This window comes from Citrus clementina, unplaced genomic scaffold (assembly GCF_000493195.1).
Source record: "Citrus clementina cultivar Clemenules unplaced genomic scaffold, Citrus_clementina_v1.0 scaffold_3, whole genome shotgun sequence".
Taxonomy (NCBI): domain Eukaryota; kingdom Viridiplantae; phylum Streptophyta; class Magnoliopsida; order Sapindales; family Rutaceae; genus Citrus; species Citrus x clementina.
In genome coordinates this window covers 10,655,689-10,668,220 of record NW_006262339.1, presented here as the reverse complement: position 1 = coordinate 10,668,220, position 12,532 = coordinate 10,655,689, and the positions used below count along the sequence as shown (strand labels likewise).

The 12,532-nt window shown below is 32.7% G+C and overlaps 1 pseudogene; it reads left to right on the top strand.

The window, feature by feature from the left end:
• The first annotated feature begins 6,020 nt into the window (after positions 1–6,020).
• On the top strand, positions 6,021–9,733 carry LOC18046460 (annotated as a pseudogene).
• Positions 9,734–12,532: the final 2,799 nt, after the last annotated feature.

Genomic DNA, 12,532 nt, shown 5'->3' with positions numbered 1-12,532 from the left:
GCTGGTGAGTTCTTATTGACAATTGGTGATGTTGTCACTGCCCGATTGGAAAATATTGGCTGGATTAATTTTCGCTGCCGCGTGATCTGTTCATCTTTCATCCGTGCTAAGCTGATGGCCTCCTTAAGAGTTTTTGGTCGAAACAAGCAGATCTCCTCCGAAATCTCAAGTTTGAGTCCTCCCATGAAGGTGCCTACTAACGCCCGCTGAGTCCATCCGTGAACCTTGTTGCCCAGCCTCTCAAACCCCTTTTGATAATCTCGCAATGTTCCAATTTGTTGCATGCGAGATAAGGCCTCGTCAAAATCTTCACATTCCATCGATCCAAAACGCGACCACAACTCATCGACAAATGTGTTCCATGTTACTGCTTGTCCATCTTCTTCGTAGGTGCGGCGCAACCATTGCCACCACTAGTTGGCTTCTCCTTCAAGGTGGTAAGATGCTAGCACAACTTGCTGGTCCTCACTAGTTTCTTGATAATCAAAAAATTGTGTGACACGGTTGACCTACTCCATAGGGTCATCTCCTGAATATTTGGGAAAATCGAGTTCGGCAAGTCGTGGAGGAATCGGTTGTTGTTCCCCTCCACTCTCTCCTTGACCCGTTCGTGAAGTGTCTGTTTGATCATGCTGGTTTGGGGCTCTTTGGGATTGGCCAAATGTCTCAGCTAGCTTGCTGATCATGGCCTCCAGGTGGTGAAATTTGTCATTCATTCCCTAACCTAATCGTTGTATCTCATTCTGCATTCCGCCAAGTTCGGTTTCGACACGTTCAATTCTCTCTTTGTTGGTAGACACTAGACACTGCAAAACTCCTGCTCTGATACCAATGATAGGTCCCGATCAAATACAAAAAAGCAATGCATGATATTCGTTCAATTTATGGTATGAACAACCAGTATTTGTTTTGACTAATTTCTTTTCCTTTATTCGTCATGGTTGCTGCTTATTTATACAGTTAAACATAAAGGATACTAGTGATTTGTAGCCTAAAATCTTGGCTCAAATCCAGCCAAATCAAATCCTTATTAACAACTAGATAAAAACAGAAAATAAATTAACTTGATTCTCGGCAACAACTTTGACGTAGTCTTCTCCTCAATGTACTCCAATATCAATTGCCCACGGTCCTCACGTGCTCTTATTCAAACTAACTTGCATGAAAGATTTACGTGGGAGATCAATTGCATGGCTTGCATGGGCATGGTTTGCATGGTCAAACAAAGTCCACCAGCTTGCTGCTAGGCTTTGAAACTCTAGCTGATCTCCTTGGTTGTCTATCAAATCGGGCAAAGGAATATGTGAGAGTGAAAATCTGATCCCAACCCCAGAACCAATTGAGTGATGATCAATTGATTAAACTTTATGAAGATATCATATTGATCTCTCAGCAATGTGATGACAAGAAACATACAAATCACACGCACAGCACTATCTAGTAAGATTCACACGTATGGATACGGAACAACCGTCTCTTTCTATTATTAATGGTGCAAGATTCAGATTACAAGCAACATCGATACAACTCGGCAAAACTCAAATTAATAGATGATTTCCCATAGGCTTCTTTACTTGGTTAGAAGTCAAATAGATGATTCTAATACTCATATAAGTTTACAACAGTGACTTATTCGATGTTGAATTATATTGGGTACACTACTTAATCTTTGATCTGGGTGTAGGGGTAATATTCCCCGATTTTGAAGTCAACAGCTTCTTTTTCCCAGTTCTATATACAAGAATCATGACTGTTTACCATCTTCTTTTTCCCAGTTCTTTTTGGCTCAGTAAAAGTCAACAGCTTAACTAACTTACTCTGAACCGCTTGTGAAAGCGCAATAAACGTCAACGCATAACAAACTTTCAAAAATTAAAACCAACTAGAATTTGAAATAACTTATGTCTTTTCATTTTTACATAAACAGCACATTAATATATCCTTTTTTCCAGCTAATCTCAATTTCTTTGATATATATATATATATATAAGAGATCATGAAATGGTTAGTTTAATTAGACTTGGTCCTTGATTGAGTTTTACATCAATAAGTCAATTGTTTCACGGTTCCTACAAATACAGTCGATGACTATATGTTTCCTTATTTAGTAGTTGGATACGGAAACCTTGTTGCTCAACCGAAGTAAAATTTCATACCTTGACGTTTATGCTTTGTGTTAAATAAATTATTTAGATGCCCTTCATTAAGTTGTATTTTGGAATCTATTGTCAACTGGAGCCATTGTGCCTGTAAGTTGGTAAGCTTTAATCAAGTTCATCAACTGGTTATATACTGATAAGATACCAAATCGGGACTTTTCTGTATATACTTCACATGGGGCACACAAATCTGTGATGACTTCTACCAATACTTTGTAGTATCTACGCAGATTAAAGAGAAATATGTAACTCAAGTTAGTAGAAGAGCTTACTCAAATATTTTCTACATCCATCCACACATAGTGCAACATTTGTCTCCAGCTAGCTATGACATCACAATTACTAGATCAGATCATTTCCAAATGTATTTTTGACAATTTTTTTAGATTTTTGCAATACAACAATTTTCCAGGCTTAGTACTGCAAAACCTGTTGTGGGAATTTATCGAGAAGCCTCTTTTGCTGCTTCTATAATGCTTAGCCAGTAACTTCACCCCTTAAAATGTCGGAAGGTACTTCTTGTCGAGGCTCTGCAAGCTTCGAACATCATGTCTGATCTCTACTAACCTTTATTATAGAAGAGTTTCAAGCAAATGTACATAACCAGGTGTTTACAGAAGTTTTTGCAACATTCTGAATAGCATTACAGAATTACAGAGACCAAGGGTGAAGTTGAAGCTTAAAATGAGTCCAATATGGAGAAAAAATGACAAAGTTGATAACTTGAATCATGGTCTAATATCAGTGTTTGAACAACTAGTCCTGAAAGAAAAAGTTAGAACGTAAAAAGAGGAAGAGAGATTTAAGGCTACGGACATGCCTGAACACTTTTGATTGTACGAAAGAAAGACACATTTCGTGATCCTCAATTTACTAGGGATTGCAAGCTACATGGTACAAAATCAAGTCATTATCGCAGAAACTTAACTAGCAGTAACCAATAATATGAAGAGTGAGTGTTTGACAAACGACAATTAGTTACAAAAGGGATAATTTGCAAAAATCAACGATGATTAATTAATACAAAGAATTCAAAATTCTTGTTCTGTAAGGAAAATTATTGACTATATTTCTATTTGTTATTGAGGTGTTGTCGGTTAAAATCAATTTAACTTTCAAATCACAATATCAAATATTTACTACATACCTTTAATATTAAAATTTTAAATTATAACTATCCAATCATAATATCAAACCGGACATGAACCGTTGAAGTAAACTTGTAATTATAATTTAATAATTCACTAATTTGAATTAAAAAAAAAAGAAGAAGAAGAAGAAAGAATTGGACTTTTTAAAGTATATATATGCATATATGTATGCATTAATTTTACCCCACAGCCATGAGATCGTTCAATTTTATGGATATAAGGGGGCAAGTAACAACTAATAAAAATAAAAAGTTCTTCACTTTTTAAGAGATAATATTACTCTAAAAAAAATGAAGAAGAAATGTTTATAAATTTATGGGTTTGTTTCTGATATTAGAAAATAGATTAGGTTAGTTTTTGTCTTTTCTTCGCCAAATTTTGATTAAAAAAAGTCTTTTTTCGGAGAATTGTATTGGTTAAGAGAAAAGGTCAATTGATATACATGCTTATTTATCAAGTATGTAGTTACATGAATCATGGCAGATTGTATATCTCATATAATTATTATTTTTATCTATTCGTTAACACATAACACGTATGCAAATACTTTATCATGATCTTCCTCTCATCATTTTATGCTAAAATCTATTTGTTTATAATAAAAAAAATAATAATATTGAAGTACCTTAGGAAATTAAATTTCCAAAATCTTTACCACATACTCATAAGAACATTGAGCTGAAAGAGAGATAGCTAAAAGTGATCCAGCTAAAATATAAAGATGATATAGCTGGCCATTTATACCTCTATTGTGTTTTTTTATCTCATGATTTTCATTACTTATATTCGTTTTTTGCGTCAATAGGCATTTGAGTTTGGTATAAAACACCATGAATTGATTTGTACAACTTAAAGATGGGGGATTGAGTAGTGAATTCAGAATGAAGTTTTAGCCTTCTTGATGCCGATGGCTGCAATGAACAAGAACAAGATGAGATGTGATGTTGATATTGATGATTTGGGAACAAAAGTTTTAGTGATTATTTGAGATGAGATGAAAAGAATTTGGGAACAAGAGTTTTTTATTATTATTATCATTTTATTTAACTTATGTCATTAGCGGGCGTTGCAAACCACACCACCATGCTAGACATGGATTTTGTTAACAAAATCAAAATGTATCAAATATTTTTATAAATTAATTGTATGCAACAAGCCTAAAGTTCTTCAAAATGTTAAAAATAACCTTCCACACCTATTTCTTTTTACAAAAAAAAAATATTAATTAGAATTAAGTATCAAATATAAGTAGAGTAATGATAGACCTCCTAAATTTTTTATCTTAAATTTCATTTCAAATGATGTGTCATTAATTAAGTAGCTGATAACTCTATATAAGATTTAAATAAATTAATTATATTATCTCATCAACTAATTGATAATTATCATATTATTTGAGAAAAATATAAATTTAGGATTTTAAACATGATATAATCTATTTCCATTATTTTGCACGTTTTTTCTTACTTCAGTGTGACTTGTGTCATGTCTTCATTATTCTTTTTTCTTTTGGGTTTAATTTACTCACTGGTCCATCTCACTTTACTGTTTTATTATTTGTTTTTGCACTAAAAGATTTGATTGTAAGTTAACTTAAGAAAATACTTTTGTTTTTGTTTTTTGTTCTCACATCCACTTCTTTTGCTTTTGCTTTTGGTTTTTCTTTGTCCGTATGCTTTGTTTTTGCATGTGAATGCCAAGAATACTTATAGACCCATTAAAAATTGTAGAAAGAATTTTATATAAATTGATGTGGTAATATATAATTAATTTGTTAAAAATATATAAAATAAAAATAAATGACCTGTTCTTATCATAATTTTGATTTAACTAATAATATTAATTTGAACTTTATTTTTCTACAAAATTATTTGTAATGTTGTCATTACTCAAATATGAATTACAAATGCGAATTATTGTTGCCTTGATCTGAAAATGTTGCACACGTCATGTTTTGCAGGAACTCTTGCCGTTTCTTTTTCACTTCAGTAATCAAATTCAAGCGATTGCCATAAAAGGAATTAAAATTTTTTTATTTCTTTTTTGATTTATTGATCTTCATGGTCACCGACATAGTTAATTTCAGTTCAGTCCTTGGCTTCTTTAATTATTCCAAATGCTTCAATTTCTTCGTTAACTTATGTGCACGCAGCTCCAAATCCAAATCTTATATTGATTTCTCCTTTCGTAGCTGACTTATGAATCAGCTATTTTTCTTCTAAAAAAAGTCTACTTTATACTCTCTTTCCTTGAATATTCTCACAAAGAGAAGAGGAAGAGAAAGAAGGTCTTAAAATTTTGTTTGAAAGAAAAAGAGAAGAGAAGATAAAATTTTTGGAGCTAGTTATTAGCGGGTAAACAACTAATTAATGAACTACCTGCTGTGTGCTACTTAATCTAAGATAAATTTTAAAATAATGTTATATGTTGTAAGGTAAAAGATAAAGAAAAAGTTCTTATTTCGTAGTAAATTTTTTTTATTTGGTAATTAAATTTTTCGAAAAAAAATATTTATACCTGTAAAATTTTAAAAAATGGTCACATTGACCCTTGAATTTTTAATAAAACACACTAAAACTTTCTTTTAATTATAATACCTCCATAGATACTACTTGAATTTTCAGCAACGACATTCCTGTGATTTCGCTTGATGGGATTGATGGCAACAAAAGCGGTGAGATTTGCAAGAAAATTGTTGAGGCATGCGAGGACTGGGGTATCTTCCAAGTTGATCATGGTGTTGATGCTAAGCTTATATCCGATATGACTCGTCTTGCCAGACACTTTTTTGCTCTGACCCCGGAGGAGAAGCTCAAGATTGATATCTCCGGTGGAAAGAAGGGTGGCTTCATTGTCTCCAGCCACCTTCAGGTGGACACCGCTTTCATAAATTTCATCATTATTCAGATTAAGTTTACTATCGGTTGTATATAAACAACTTTGTCTTACCTTTCGACTTCAGTTATCAGTTGAAATTTATCTAGTCCTTGATCCTATACTTTACAAAATTTGGGATATCGAGTTAATATATTTTTAAATTGACTTTAAAATGTTGTCGATGTATGAAAACGTACATGGACAACATTTGTAAAAGAGATTCAAAATTTTATAAATTCTAAGATCTGAGACTAGAAAGCTTATTCGGTTATCAATTATTATGTTTTTTTTTGTGTTAAATTTAAATTATAACTAGGGTATGTCGAAATTGTAGATTTACATGATTATATCTTAGCAGGCATATATAACTTAAAAACCTACTCCCAAATAAACGAAAATTTATAATGATATAGAAATTAAATTCATTTAGATACCATACATGAGGATTTCTAAGAACCAACTAGTTTAAAACATGTCCTTAACATAGCTGAGCAGTGTCTTTTTCTTTGGCATGCCAACCTAGTTTGTCATTTTATCTTCAGTTTCTTCTTGATATATGTTTTTTATATTGATAAACTACAAATTGTAAGAAATATATTTAATGCGTTCATCAGTGTTTGGCGGTCAATTTTGATTTTGATTTTCAAGTTTCATTTCTTGAAAGATATAAAATTATTTGGCAAGGAAAATACGGAAAATTATGGGCAAGAAAGTCACAATCAATTGGAAAATGACCCAAAAGAATAAATGTGCGAAACAAATGAAAACGACAGCACATGTGGTTTCTGCCTAACAATTAAATTTAGGGGGTTGTTATGTTATATAATCATAATCATGTAACATACATAATTATGATACATACATAATTATGCATCAACCGTTGGATGAAAATCCAACGGTTGCGAAAATAATATGATTTTTTTATCTCAATCGTTGGATGAAATCTAATGGCTGTTACATAATCATGTGTGTTACATGATTATGTAACATAACAAAAGTCTTAAATTTAAGACATTTTGGTATATATTTTCAGGACACATTTAATGTTTGACTAAACAAATAAGATATCTTAAACAAATAATAACAGATTTAGAATTTACGTTCCCTTTTAATATACAAAATAATAGTCTAATATAAATGTGGAGCCTTTATATATAGCGGAATAGTTACCAATGAGTTAAGATGCTCTTGCTAATCCAACTTTGGAAGTATTGGAAGTTTGGAACCAGTGGCGGATCCACACAATTAAATTACAGGGGGCTTAGTTCAAAAAAAAATATTTAATTTGGATTTTCTTAATGTTCACTCTAATACATTTTAAGTCTTATAAACTCAAATTCTATTACTTTTTTCAAATTCTAAATAATAATAGTAATAAAGTATTTATTTTAAATGCGTGAAAGTATCATTTTTCTAAGTAGTTTCCACAAAATATTTTTAAAAAAAATAATGTGATCATTGGGATTTGACTCAAAACTTTAAAACCATCAAATGATACTCTTATATTGAACTACAAGTCTTTTGTTATATGAAAACTGTATTCAAATTTTTTTTATTTAATTCTTTTAGAAGGGATTTAGGACTTAAAAGAAAATTAATGATATAGGAGGGGCTTCATTCCAGAAGGGCTATAATTGGAGATACCATTGTTACTAGTACAAAAATTCCTATAAAAATAGAAAATGACCTACCTTAGTTGGGTCCGCCCATAATTGGAACAATTAATGTTTTACTATAATAACATAACTGAAAAATATACATAAATTCTTTAAAAATGATATGAGCAGGGTGATGTAGTAAAAGATTGGCGTGAAATAGTGACATATTTTTCATACCCAAAGCAAAGCTGGGACTATTCTCGTTGGCCGGAAAAGCCAGAAGGCTGGATAGAAGTAACAAAAGAATACAGCGACGGATTCATGGGACTGGCGTGCAAGCTTCTAGAAGTTCTATCAGAGGCAATGGGATTAGAGAAACTCAGAAAGAAGCTTTTAGTAAGGCATGTGTGGACATGGACCAAAAGATTGTTGTAAGTTACTACCCAAAACGCCCACAACCCGACCTCACTCTCGGACTCAAACACCACATGGATCCGGGTACCATCACTCTCCCGCTCCAAGATCAAGTTGGTGGCCTCCATGCTACTAGGGTTAACGGCAAGACTTGGATCACGGTTCAACCTGTTGAAGGTGCTTTTGTGGTCAACCTGGGCGATCATGGTCATGTAAGTATATATATGCTAACACTACTATTTCTCCCTCATTTTCTCTTTATCCATATATACTAATTATTTGATGGGTAAAAGTTTATTTAGTCCTTATATTTTGAGGTTAGCACTTATTTAGTCATTCTATTTTTAAAAATACCTCAAAACATCCTTACCGTTAAGTTATTGACACCTTAGCTGTTACTTTTTGTTTCTTTTAACTTGTTTTTACAATATTACCCTCATACAATAATATTTCTCTTTATTGGACATTAATAAAAAGAAAAAAATTAAATTATCAATTTAACCCCAAAAAGTAAAATAGAAACAAAAAAATTTACATTAATTTTTTTGAACACTCCACGAGGAGTTAATATATTAATTTTTTTATTAATGTCCAAAAAATTAGTAATTAATTTTTTTACAATATTTATTTTTTTGGACATAACTTCCACAAAAATTAATATATATTGTGTTTGTTTTTATTTTATTTTTGGGGTTAAATTGGTAATTTTATTTTTTATTAATGTCCAAAAAAAGAAACAATATTGTGAAGAGGTAATATTGTAAAAGTAAGGTAAAAGGAACACAAAGTAACGGCAGGGGTGTCAATAGTTTAATGGTAGGGATGTTTTGAAGTATTTTTAAAAATATAAGAACTAAACATGCACTAACCTCAAAATATAAGAATTAAACAAGCTTTTACCCCTATTTGATCACTAATGAAAACATTCAAATAATCTTTTGATATCCAACTTTCTATTATTAATTAAATATACAATTAGCTCAAAGCTAACGAAATAGTTTTCAAATAATTTTTTTTGGTTGGTTATTCGAATTCAAATCTTGTGGGAGGTAGGAAGTTAAAATTTAATTTAAGCTCTACGCATCCCTTTGTTTTTTTTTTTTTGTTAAAAAAATTATCACTTGTGTTCCTAATCTTAATTTTCTAAATTAAGTTAGAAATAATTGTCTTATTTTCAATTAATAAGAATGTGATTGTCATGTATAACTACTATCTATGATCAGTATATCAGCAATAGGAGGTTTAAGAACGCGGATCACCAAGCAGTTGTGAACTCAAACAGCAGCAGATTATCGATTGCTACATTCCAAAACCCAGCGCAAGAGGCAACAGTGTATCCACTTAAGATCAAAGAGGGGAGAAGCCAGTGATGCAGGAACCAATTCCATTTGCTGAGATGTACAGAAGGAAGATGAACAAAGACGTTGAACTTGCCAGGCTTAAGAAGTTGGCCAACAAGAAGCAGCAACAATTGCCAGATTCTGAGAAAACTAAATTAATGGATACCAAGCCCATTAAGAATATCTTTGCTTAGAAATTAGACAAATACCCATATGTTGCTTCCTATCCTGCATTTATGTCCTTGTTGAAAAAATTTAATATATAATTTAATACATGCATTCAAAATTTGCTAATGCATGCATTTGACCAACTTGGATACAAATGCATGTATTAAAAAATGAGAGCCAAATTTGTTGACAAGTTTTGGAAGAGGTGCTTAATTTTTGTTGACAAAATTGTTGGGGTTAGTGCAATAGTGCACCCCTTTTTTCCCTATAAATAGAGAGGAGAGGAAGAGCTTTATATCATCCCAATTGAGAGAGTTGAGAGCAATTGCAAGTGAAGCAATTTGAGAGAATTAAGAGAGCTTCCACTTGAGTGTTCTAGTGAGGATTTAATTGGGTGTATTGGGGTTGTGGGTTTTGAGAGTTTTTCTTACTTTTGTAATTTCCATTTGTTAGTAAAATTATCTTCCAATTTTTGCCCGTAGACGTAGGCATTGCGCTAAACCACGTAAATTATTGTGTCTTATTTTATTTGCATTTATTTGTCACATTTATATTTCTCCAGAAGTCACAGTCACCAAAATATTAGTAATTGTTCAATCCGCGCTTCCGTAACAATTGGTATCAGAGTCGGAGGTTCGTGCTTGGGGCATACGATATTGTTCACGTATACAGTACTGTTCATTGATACGGTGGAGATGATCATTTGTACTTGGGAGACAGTCTATTGTAAGTAGTGTGTATATTTGCATGTCTAGAAAAGTTCTGTCAATAAGGCCATAAGAACCTAAGGAGTCTGGGTTTTAAGTGGGAATATTGTAACTCTTCCATTCTCCTAGAAACTTTCCTGGTGCATTTATCCCCGCGAAATTAACGTCATAGAAGTTGTTTTCAAGTGTAAATAGTTGTTGAAGGAACTGACCATTTGAGTTAAGAAGGATGGCAGAAGCATCTTCTTCGTCTTCATCAGCGAGAACTACTATCACTAATGCAATGTTTGAAGCGGAGAAATTCGATGGTACCAATAATTTTGGCATGTGGTAATGTGAGTGTTGGATGTCTTATGTCAGCAAGAGTTGGACATTGCTCTTGAAGAAAAACATGACAATATGGATGACAAGGAATGGATAAAGACCAATAGACAGGCATGTGGTATTATTCGCTTATGTTTGACTAAAGATCATAAGTACTATGTCATAAGGGAGACATTAGCAAAGAAATTATGGGAGGCATTGGAAGAAAAGTACATGAAAAAAAATCTTGAAAAAAGGTTTTATATGAAGAAAAAACTCTATCGATTTACGTATGTACCTGACATGTCGATGAATGACCATGTGAACTCATTCAACTAGATATTAGCAGATTTGGTAATTTTGGATGAGAAATTTGAAGATGAAGATAAGGCATTGTTGCTGTTGAATTCCCTTCCTGATGAATATGGTTATCTTACCACCACTTTGCTTCATGGGAAGGACAGTGTCACATTCGATACTGTATGCAGTGCGTTGTACAACTTTGAGATAAAAAAGAAATATAGAAAGGATCACAGAGATACAGTTGCAGAAGCATTGACAGCGAGAGGTCGTTCACAAAGCTGCAAACTTGGAAAAAGAAACAAGTCTAAAGAGAGGCCTCCCAAAGATTAATGTGTTTTTTGTTTTGAGAAAGAACATTGGAAAAAGAATTGTTCTAAGTTACAAAAGGACAAGGCTATTTTTGATGCATTTGTAGCAGAGCATGAAGAGGAATCAGACTTTAGTCTAGTTGGCATGACGTTGACATGTCACTTTGATGAGTGGATTTTAGATTCGGGTTGTACTTATCATATGTGTCCTAACAAGGGCTGGTTTTCTAGCTTCAAGGAGCTGGATGATGGAGTTGTTTTAATGGGCAATGACAATGCCTGTAAAACTATGGGAATAGGCATAATCTAATTAAAAAATTATGATGGCTCAATCCAAGTCTTGACGGATATTCGCTATGTACCAATTTTGAAGAAAAATCTCATCTCATTAGGAGTCCTTAAATCTAAAAGGCTTATAATCATTTTTAGAAATGGAATTTTAAAAATAGTAGCTGGTGTACTGACGGTGATGAAAGGCACAAGAAGAAATTACTTGTACTATTCCAAGGAAGTACAATTATTGGATCAACATCAACAGTTTCTAGAAAAGATGCAGATTCAGCAGCAACTAAGTTGTGGCATATGCGTTTGGGACATACTGATGAAAAAGCAAGTGAGTGTATTTGATGAAGAACAAAAATGAAGTTTTGGGCATATTTCTAAAATGGAAGAAAATGGTCGAGACTCAAACTAGTCGAAAGGTCAAAAGACTTTGCTTAGAAAATGGTGGTAAGTATAAAAATGATAATTTTCTACAAATATGCCAAGATGAAGGCATTGTGCGACACTTCAATGTTCAAGATATATCACAGCAGAACGGGGTGGCAGAATGCATGAACCAGACTATACTGGAGAAAGTTTGGTGTATATTGTCTAACGCTGGATTGGGCAAGAAGTTTTGGGCTAAAGCAGTTGAATATGCGTGCCATCTCACCAACCATTTGCCATCAGCTGCAATTGAGGGCAAAACACCCATAGAGATGTGGAGTGGTAAAGCTGCTATTGATTATTATTCTTTACATATTTTTGGTTCCACTGCCTATTATCATGTAAAAGAATTAAGGTTAGACCAAAGAGCAAAGAAAGCATTATTCATGGGTATAACTGGTGGATTAAAAGGATATCGTTTCTGAAAATATCTAAACAACCCGAGAGGGGGGTGAATTGAGTTTCTAAAAATTATGAAATATCAAATTGAATCTAG